Source organism: Cervus elaphus, chromosome 5, assembly GCF_910594005.1.
Source record: "Cervus elaphus chromosome 5, mCerEla1.1, whole genome shotgun sequence".
In the NCBI taxonomy this organism is placed as follows: Eukaryota; Metazoa; Chordata; class Mammalia; order Artiodactyla; family Cervidae; genus Cervus; species Cervus elaphus.
In genome coordinates, this window is record NC_057819.1 from 17,955,456 (window position 1) to 17,965,628 (window position 10,173).

Consider the following 10,173-nt stretch of genomic DNA (forward strand, 5'->3'; position numbering starts at 1 on the left):
GTGATAACTGGAAGGGGACTCAAGAGGCTTCTGGAGTGCTGGGAAAATTCTGTTTCTTGATCTGGTTACATGGATAAGCTCCCTTGTGAAAATTCATCAAGCTGTGCACTTCTGACATGTCCCTTTTATATATGTATGAAAGTGAAAGTTGCTCAGTCTGTCTGACTCTTTGCAACCCTATGGACTATACAGCCCACAGAATTCTCCAGGCCAGAATACTGGAGAGGGTAGCCTTTCACTTCTCCAGGGGATCTTCCCAACCCAGAGATCGAACCGGGGTCTCCTGCCTTGCAGGCAGATTCTTTACCAGCTAAGCCACAAGGGAAACCCAAGAATACTGGAGTGGGTAGCCTATCCCTTCTCCAGCAGATCTTCCTGACCCAGGAATTGAACCAGGGTCTCCTGCATTGTAGGCGGATTCTTTACCAACTGAGCTATCACGGAAGCCCCAATATATATGTATATTGCACTTCAGTGGGCTTCCCTGATGGCTCAGCGGGTAAAGAATCTGCCTGCAGTGCAGGACACACAGGAGATTTGGGTTCAATCATCACTGGTTGGGAAGATCCCCTGGAGGAGGAAATGGCAACCCACTCCAGTATTCTGGCCTGAAAAATCCCACAGACAGAGGAGCTTGGCGGGCTACAATCCAAAGGGTTGCAAAGAGTCAGACACGACTGAGCACACACACATACACATACACTTCAATAAAACAGCTCTCTACAAAGAAGAACAACAGGAGGATTTTTTTGTGAGGGGAGGTGGTGACCACACCAGTTCCTTGTCTGGATTCTTCCTGCCTTTCTGTAGTAATGGTTTCCCTCTGATGCTAATCTCTCAGAGCTTCTACCTCCCTTCTCTGGTCCCCTAACCCTGAACACTCTGACAGTAGTCCCTTCTTTAAAGTCCCTTGAGCATCTGAACTGGTTTCAGTTTTCTTGCAGGACTCTGTTGCAGCCCCCCGCCCCATCCCCTGTGACAAGGAAGTGACCTTCCTGGATTCAATGCTGCAGAAACTTTGCCCTCCAGAGAGGATGGGAACCAGCCCAGGAGTGAAGCCAGCATTAATTTCAATTTGGCACTAGGAGCTGTGCCAAACCTTTCTATCTTTTTGAAAAAGTGAATAACTGGGCTCTCCCTGCTTCCCATATGTGCTCTCATCCTCTCCCTGCCATGGTCCCACCCCTGTGGGCGAGGCACTGAACAGGTAGGAGGCATGCTGAGCTAGGAGAGAGACAGAGAAGGAAAGAGAACACGGGATGCCATTATGTTACGCTGGTGCCCCAGCAGCATACACACCCACCATGTCACTCAACTGCTCTAAGGAAAGATCATCTCTGTCTGGTCTCGTCTTCATGGGGAAACTGAAGCTTCACTGTGGGAGACACTGACGTTTCCTTCCCCTTTATCTACTCTTTCTCCTTCCTTCCATTTCTACTTTTTTTAAACAAATTTTTATTTATTTACCTCTGGCTGTGCTGGGTCTTCGTTGGCTTTCACTAGTTGCAGTGAGTAGAAGCTACTCTCTATTTATGGTGCTCAGTAGTTGGGCTACACAACTTAGTTGCCCCAAGGCATGCATGTGGAATCATCCCGGACCAGGGATCGAACTCTTGTCCCTTGCATTGGCAGGTGGATTCCTAACCAGTGGACCACCAGGGAAGTCCTCCTTCCTTCCTTTTCTTACTTTTAATGGGATAACAGCTCCCCTTGAATGGGAGTTGAGTTTGTGACTTGATTTGATCCATAGAATGCCACAGAGTGATACTGTTCCAGTTCTAGGGATAGGCCTTAAGAAGGCCTGGCAGCCTCCACTTTTACCCTGGAAGGTGTGAAAGACACTTGGTCACTCAGAGATCACCATGCTGTGAGGAAGCCCAAGTTAGCCACATGAAGAGGTCACACAGAAGAGCATCAAGGCCCTAGACATGTGAGTGAAGCTTTCTTGGATCTGCCAGCCTGGTTGATCTGCCAGCTGACTGCAATAATATTGTACAGAAGATACAAAAGACATAGTTCAGCACTCTAAATAGGGCTTATATTCTAATTAGGGAAATTGATGTCTGCTGGGACAAGACTCAAGTGGTTTGCTCCAAGCACAGCCCAGTGCCCCCTTAATGTCAAGGGTGACACAGCCCTGGGTGAGCTCAGGGTCACAGGTTCCCAGACCCTGTGCATTGTCTCTCCTCCTGAGAATGCTCTCTGGGCAGATCCTGAGCCAGCCTGGGGCTGGCTGGGGTGCAGGGTGAGGCAACTAGAAGGTGAAAACCAAATGCCAAAGTCAGCAGTAGGACTGGCCAGAGAAGTGGGCTCCTGGGGCAGAATCTGGGGTTTTTTTTCCCAGACTGCTGAGCTCCAGAACTGGGCTGCCCTCCAGAGAGCCTGCAACCTTGAGTGGGAGGCAAGGTCTCCCAGTAAAAGCGGCTGAGCCAGTTTAAATACCTGCTTTTCTTTATCTGCCCCACCTTGAGTTTCTGGAACAGGAGCAAGAAAGGCCACCCCACAGGGTACATGGGTGATAAATTTGGGCTTCAATCTGACAGGATCAAGTGCAAATCTCAACTTTGCCTCTTACAGCTCTATAACGTGAGGCAAGTCCCATCCCCTCTCTGAGCCTCAGTTTCTCTTCTGAGAAACAGGAGTAATAACTATACCTACCCATGGACTCTCTGAAAAGCATGCCTTAGGTTAGCACATAGTAAATGCACAATAACTTGCTAGATATTATTATTCAAGAAAATCTAGTTAAGGACCTGATAAGGGTTGAGGTCCTGAGAGTGGGGAAGGAGAGCTGAGTATAGTTTCTGGGTCTTTCCAAGGACACACCATTAGATTGTACAACTGGCCATAAATATTCACTGCCCATCCCGTGTTGAACTCAGATGTGGTCATGCGACTTACTTTGGCCTATGAAATCTGGACAGAAGTGACGCATTACATCTGGGCCGAAGCTTTAAGAGCTGGTATGTGGTCTACCAGGCTCTCTCGCCTCTGCCACAACACCTGGTGGGCTCCACCACAACTTCCAGGTGGGCTGCTCCCTTACTCTGGGTCTCAGAGTAGGCATGGAGTGTGTGATCAGGGTGGCTGACAGAAAAACAGAAACCATAGCAGCCATTTTAACAGAATTAGAATGGATGTTGAAGGACAAAAAAAAAAAAAGCAAAGGAGCGCAACTAGACAACACAGAGATGCTGACTGCAGGAAGCAGACACTCTCCCCAGGGCTGGCAGACAAAGGGTAGAGATTGGAGTGTCAGAACCCAGAGCCTTGGAGGAGAGGCCCCCTCGAGGCTGTAACTCAGACCGCCGAGTGGGGAGTGCCTGACACTTGTGGAGACATAAGGAGGCCGGTTCTAGAGGTATGTGTATAAAACCAGAGACTGGAACCACTAGCCACTGCCAGGATGCAGAAGTGTTGCTTGGGTGACCTTGACCTGAACAGACAATAGAAGGAAGGAGCAAGTCACTTCTCTTTCCTCCAGCCTGCCCCCTATTGGGAGAACCTACCAGGAGCAGCTGACAAGGAAGGAAGGTGGCTGGTCTCAGCCCCAGCATCACAAAGCAAAGCATGGGAGGGGAAATTTAGAGCTGAGAGACAGCAGCTTAATAACTAACATGTGGAGTGAGAGTGAGAAATAAACACTTGTTTTAAGCCACTGAGTTCATGGGGCTCTTTGTTACTCAGCAGAGCCTAGTCCCTCCTGATTATCCTGTAGCCTAGCCCCCAAGCCTGAATCCTAAATTCCCTCCAAGTGCAATGTGGGAGCTTCCCTTCTCACTTCTTTACCTCCTCACCTGCCTCATATCAAATGTCTTCCCTTTCTAAGAGGTTCTAGAAGCCTCCAGGCTGTATATTGTCATCCTGCTTATTTAACTTATATGCAGAGTACATCATGTGAAATGCCAGACTGGATGAAGCACAAGCTGGAATCAAGATTGCCGGGAGGAATATCAATAACCTCAGATACGCAGATGACACCATCCTTATGGCAGAAAGTGAAGAACTAAAGAGCCTCTTGATGAAAGTGAAAGAGGATAGTGAAAAAGTTGGCTTAAAACTCAACATTCAAAAAATGAAGATCATGGCATCCAGTCCCATCACTTCATGGCAAATAGATGGGGAAACAATGGAAACAGTGACAGACTTTATTTTCTTGGGCTCCAAAATCACTGCAGATGGTGACTGCAGCCATGAAATCAAAAGATGCTTGCTCCGTGGAAGAAAAGCTATGACCAATCTAGACAGCATATTAAAAAGCAGAGACATCATTTTACCAACAAAGGTTTGTCTAGTCAAAGCTATGATTTTTTTTCTGGTATTCATGTATGGATGTGAGAGTTGGACTATAAAGAAAGCTGAGTAAAAAAGTAAAAAAAAAAAAAAAAAAAGAAAGCTGAGCTACTACCAAATGCAATCTACAGATTTAATGCAACCCCTATCAAATTACCAACGGCATTTTTCACTGAACTAGAACAAAAAATTTCACAATTCATATGGAAACACAAAAGACCCCAAATAGCCAAAGCAGTCTTGAGAAAAAAGAATGGAGCTGAAGGAATCAAGTTTCCTGACTTCAGGTTATACTACAAAGCTACAGTCAGCAAGACAGTATGGTACTGGCACAAAAACAGAAATATAGACCAATGGAACAAGACAGGAAGCCCAGAAATAAACCCATGCACCTATGGGTACCTTATTTTTGACAAAGAAGGCAAGAATATAAAATGGGGCAAAGACAGCCTTTTCAATAAATGGTGCTGGGAAAACTGGAAAGCTACATGTAAAAGAATGAAATTAGAACACTTCCTAACACCATACACAAAGATAAATTCAAAATGGACTAAAGACCTAAATGTAAGACCAGAAACTATAAAACTCTTAAGAGGAAAACATAGGCAGAACACTCAATGACATAAATCAAAGCAAGATCCTCTATGACCCACCTCCTAGAGTTAAGAAAATAAAAACAAAAGTAAACAAGTGGGACCTAATTAAACTTAAAAGCTTTTGCACAGCAAAGGAAACCATAAGAAAGGTGAAAAGAAAACCCTCAGAATGGGAGAAAATAATAGCAAATGAAACAACTGACAAAGGATTAATTTCCAAAATATACAAGCAGCTCATACAACTCAATACCAGAAAAACAAACAACCCAATCAAAAAGTGGGGGGAAAAAACCTAAACAGACATTTCTCCAAAGACATAAAGATGGCTAACAAACACATGAAAAGATGCTCACCATTGCTCATTATTAGACAAATGCAAATCAAAACTACAAGATATCACCTCACACTGGTCAGAATGCCCCTCATCAAGAAGTCTACAAACAATAAATGCTGGAAAGGGTGTGGAGAAAAGGAACACTCTTGCACTGTTGGTGTGAGTGTAAATTGATACAGCCACTATGAAAGACGTTATGGAGATTCCTTAAAACACTAGGAATAAAACCACCATATGACCCAGCAATCCCACTCTTAGGCATATTCCCTGAGGAAACCAAAATTGCAAGAGGCACATTGTTCACTGCAGTACTATTTACAATAGCTAGAACATGGAAGAAACCTAGATGTCCATCGACAGATGAATGGATAAAGAAGTTGTGGTATATATACACAATGGAATATTACTCAGCCATAAAAAGGAACGCATTTGAGTCAGTTCTAATGAGGTGGGTGAGCCTAGAACCTATTATACAGAGTGAAGTGAGTCAGAAAGAGAAAGATAAATACCATATTCTAACACATATATATGGAATCTGAAAAATGGTACTGAAGAATTTACTTACAGGGCAACAGTGGAGAAACAGACATAGAGAATAGACTTCTGGACATGGCGAGAGGGGAGGAGAGGATGAGATGTGTGGAAAGAGTAAACATGGAAACTTACATCACCATATGTAAAACAGATAGCCAATGGGAATTTGCTGCATGGCCCAGGAAACTCAATCAGGGGCTCTGTATCAACCTAGAGGGGTGGGATGGGGAAGGACACGAGAGGGAGCTTCAAAAGGGAGGGAATATATGTATACATATGGCTGATTCATGTTGAGGTTTGACAGAAAAACAGCAAAATTCTGTAAAGCAATTATCCTTCAATAAAAAATAAATTTAAAAGAAAACTGAGTGCCGAAGAATTGAAGGTTTTGTACTGTGGTGTTGGAGAAGACTCTTGAGAGTCCCTTGACTGCAAGGAGATCCAACCTGTCAATCCTAAAGGAAATCAGTCCTGAATATCCATTGAAGGACTGATGCTGAAGCTGAAACTGCAATACTTTGGCCACCTGATGCAAAGAACTGACTCATTGGAAAAGACCCTGATGCTGGGAAAGATTGAAGGTGGGAGGAGAAGGGGACGACAGAGGATGAGATGGTTGGATGGCATCACCGATGAAATGGACACGAGTTTGAGTAGGCTTCGGGAGTTGGTGATGGACAGGGAAGCCTGGCATGCTGAAGTCCATGGGGTCACAAAGAGTCAGACACTTCTGAGCAATTGAACTGAACTGAACTGAGAAGCCTCTAAACCTCTAAACATTAAACCTTGGAGAGAGACAGAACTCCTGGCTCTTTACAAAGGAAAGGGAGGTGAAGAAACTTTTTCAAGGTCACACAGTGCACTTTTGTACTCCTTAGACTTGACCCAGGATTCCTGACTCCCAAACCTGGTTGCCTAAGGAACTTGGTATTAAAAAATAACAGCAACAACAACCACAGATGCCCAGACCTCGAGCCAGGAGACTCAGACTCAGGAAGTCTGAGGAGGATCTTGATGATAATCTGTTTAACAACAACAATAATACATGCAAAGATGTATATAGCATTTTCATCATACCAGGCATTGTTCTAAGTGCCTTAAGTACATGAACTCATCTGTACCTAAGGAATTCTCACCACAACCCTATGAGATCTCTATTTTTCTTTTTCCATTCTACAGATGAAGAAACAGGCATTTCTCTATAACAAGTAGGAAATGTGATGCAAAGGAATATCAGATTCTTTCATCAACTGCAAATTGTTTGGCCCACAGTGGCCAGCATTTAAAAATCAGGAGCATTCATGCAAAAGGAAATAGAGTATGGGTTCTAAGAGCAGAATATTGGAACTAGGACTGACCAGGTTTGAAGCTAGGATGATCAACAGTCCTGGTTCTCCCAGACTAAGAGTTTCCTGGGATGTGGGCCTTCTAGTACTAAAACAAGAACAGTTGGTCACCCTACATTCCAATTCTAATATTTTCTAGTATGTAACTTTAAGGCAAATCATGTGACCCCTCAGTTTCCCCATTGGTAAAAAGTAGATAATGACAATATCTACCTTACAACATTAAGTCAACATTTAAGGTGTTTCTAAACTGCCTGAGTGTTTGCCATTGATATGATTATTAAAACTTGCATTTCCAGACTTAGTTCCCTTGAAAGATTGGAAGACATGACAACTAAGAACCTATATTCTAATTTACTACTTAGCATACATTTAATATACAGTGCTTTTCACTACATACCAGGCACTGTTCTAGGCATTTACAAATGTTCATTCATTCAGAACATCTCTAAGAAGTGAGTTTTTATTATTGTTCAATTTCACCAATGAGGAAACTGAGCCACAGGGAGAGGAAGTGACTTCCCCAATGTCACACAGTGAGTGGGAGGCAGAGCCAGGATCCAAATCCAGCCAGTCTGGCTCCATTCAGTGACCAACTAGCACTGGGTCTTAACTGCCCTCCGGAGAAGGGCATGAGCTCCCCGGATTTTCTATCTCCCTGGTTTTCTATCTCCATTCCTCCTAGACCTCTTTGAGTTCTGTTTTCCAGCCCCACATCCCTGGGGGTCTCAACCACAGTGGCAGCTTTTCTAAATGATCTAAGGGAAAGAGTCTGAGGTCTCTAAGTCCAGCTTTCATTTTCTGGGTCCCAGGGTTTCTCGAAAAACGTCCTCTCCTCCAAGAGATTTAGATTTAGATTAATCTTCTTAGCCAGTGGCTCAGGATCAGGCAGACAGTCGGGTCACCTGCTACAGCCTGGCCAGACCCAATTACCTGCCGTGACCCCAAAATTCACTCATGCACACCTGCTCCTGAGACATTTGCTGATTAATAACAGCAGGGGCTTTGGGGATGGTATGTTCCTCACCTTCTGGGAAACTCTTCAGGTTGAACACGGAGGCTGGCTGATGGAGGGCTGTAGATAAACATGCAGCTCTTCACCCCTCATGCTCAATCCCCCCAGCTACCCGCCCTGAATCTGCATCATTGAAAGCTCCACCAGATTCCATGTAATTTAATGTCCCAGAAAATAGAAGCTGATTGAGTCAACGGTCATCAAATTAAAGACTGAGAGCTGACAGAATATTCAGAAATCATCCTGGTCAGGGTCACATGATGAACGTCTGTCGAGTTTTCCTGCCTCCTTGTGGTAAGGGCATCCCAGTTTCCCCTTGCAGGTTTATCCCTTGACCCCTCTGTCTGTGAGGTTGGGGTGGGGGTGGGGGGTGCTGCCCTCATGCTGTCTGGATGCAGGCAGCCTGAATGCAGGCTGCGTCTCCCTAGTAGAGCCTGGCTCCTCAAAGCCACAGCTCTCACCAGATTCCCTCAGGCCCCAGGCTCCCTGCTCCTGCAGGTCCCACCCACTGCTGGTTCCCTTTCTCCTGCTCACAGCTGTTACAAGCCCTTCACTAATGCTCATCAGTTACCCTGTGTCCCCTGGGGGACCTTAATTGATTGATGCCCCTGCAGATGGATACACCAGTAGCCCTTCTGAGAGCTGAGCACTGCTCTCATCCCCAGGTCTGTTTCCCCAGGCCCCAGGACTCATCTGCTTCCTTCTCACTAGACCTTTACTGCCACTCTCTTTAAGGTTGCTCTTCTCACACTTAGTTTCAGAGTGGGAGTCAATCTCCCAGCAGCCCTCAAGCTCACTGCCCAGAGTTACTTTCACTGGGCACCAGGCACTGTGCTCAGGATTTTCAAAGGCATGAAAATGAGTTCATTTGCTATCGATCCCTGCAGGAAAATCCATGTGAGGAAGTTACACAACTTCAGCAATCATCATACATGCTGAACTGTTTTCCAGATTTGGCAAATTGGTCATGGGCAGGAGGTCACACTGGTTACAGGCTTGGGTTGTGGAGTCAGACAGACCTGAATTCAAATCCCACCTCTGCCATGAACTAGCTGTGTGATCTGGACAAACGACTTACCCTCTCTGGGCCTCTGTTCCTTCATCCAGGCAGCCAGGTGACACAGCTTGGAGAGGCAGTCACTCACATTATCACACCAGACGGTGACAGTTTTCACAGGCTATGGAGTGAACGCTAACCCCGGAGCCCAGAAAGGAGCAGCAATGACAACACGACCTCCCTGGATTATTCTTGTCAGCGGTCACTATGGCAAGAACAAGCACTCAGCAATCCACCCAGTAATCTTCCCCCATGTCACAGAAGAGGAAACCGAGGTTCAGAGAGGATAAACAATGTGTCCTAAGTCACACATTAAATAAGTGACTGAGTCAGGATTTGAATTCAGATTTCTTTTCATCCAGAGCCTGCACCTCTTTAAGTCCTCCTAAGACCTCCAGCCTGGGAAGCTACACCACACACCTTGTTCAGAGTCACAGTCCACCTCTTTCCCTTCTGGGCACCTCTACCATCTCCAACAGAAGTTTCTCTGAAGTGCAAATGGTTGTCTCCCATTTCTCCTTCCCCAGCCCCAGCAGAGTTTCGTGCAGACCCTGACTTTGTTCTTAGTAGTCCACCTCTGGAATCTCAAAGGCCATTCCAAACTCCACCTTTGGCGTCTCTGACTCCAAACACAGCAAATAATGAGTTCCTCACATTGGATCCTGCAGCAGACATCACTAATCAATCCTGGAACTCTTTCCCTGCAGATCCAGGATGCCCGCAGTCCAGGCAGGCAGCCACTACCAGCTGATTCAAGCATTGTCAAGAAAAAAACCACATTTGCTATTCCTCCTAGAGATTATAATCTCCTTGAGAGCAGCAGTAGAGTCTTAATCAGCTCTGCCCACTTCCTGCCCCAAAATAGTTATGTTTTCCTATATTAAGAACTCAGGGAAGTTTAATACCTTCATGTTTCTAACGTCAAATGTAAATGGAAGCTCCAAAAAATGAAGGGCCTTGTCCAAGGTCACATTGCTAGTAAGAAGGGGAACAAAATC

At 45.3% G+C, this 10,173-nt stretch overlaps 1 protein-coding gene across 2 annotated transcripts in view; it reads right to left on the bottom strand.

Annotated features, from left to right (window-relative positions):
- The window catches only part of CCDC63 (coiled-coil domain containing 63), a 65,229-nt gene extending 55,457 nt beyond the window's left edge, over positions 1-9,772 (bottom strand). For both annotated transcript variants that reach the window (XM_043901853.1, XM_043901854.1), the window contains exon 1: positions 9,197-9,772. The gene's annotated coding sequence lies outside the window, so the exon portion shown is untranslated. The remainder of the gene's footprint in view (positions 1-9,196) is intronic.
- Between the last annotated feature and the right edge of the window lie 401 nt (positions 9,773-10,173).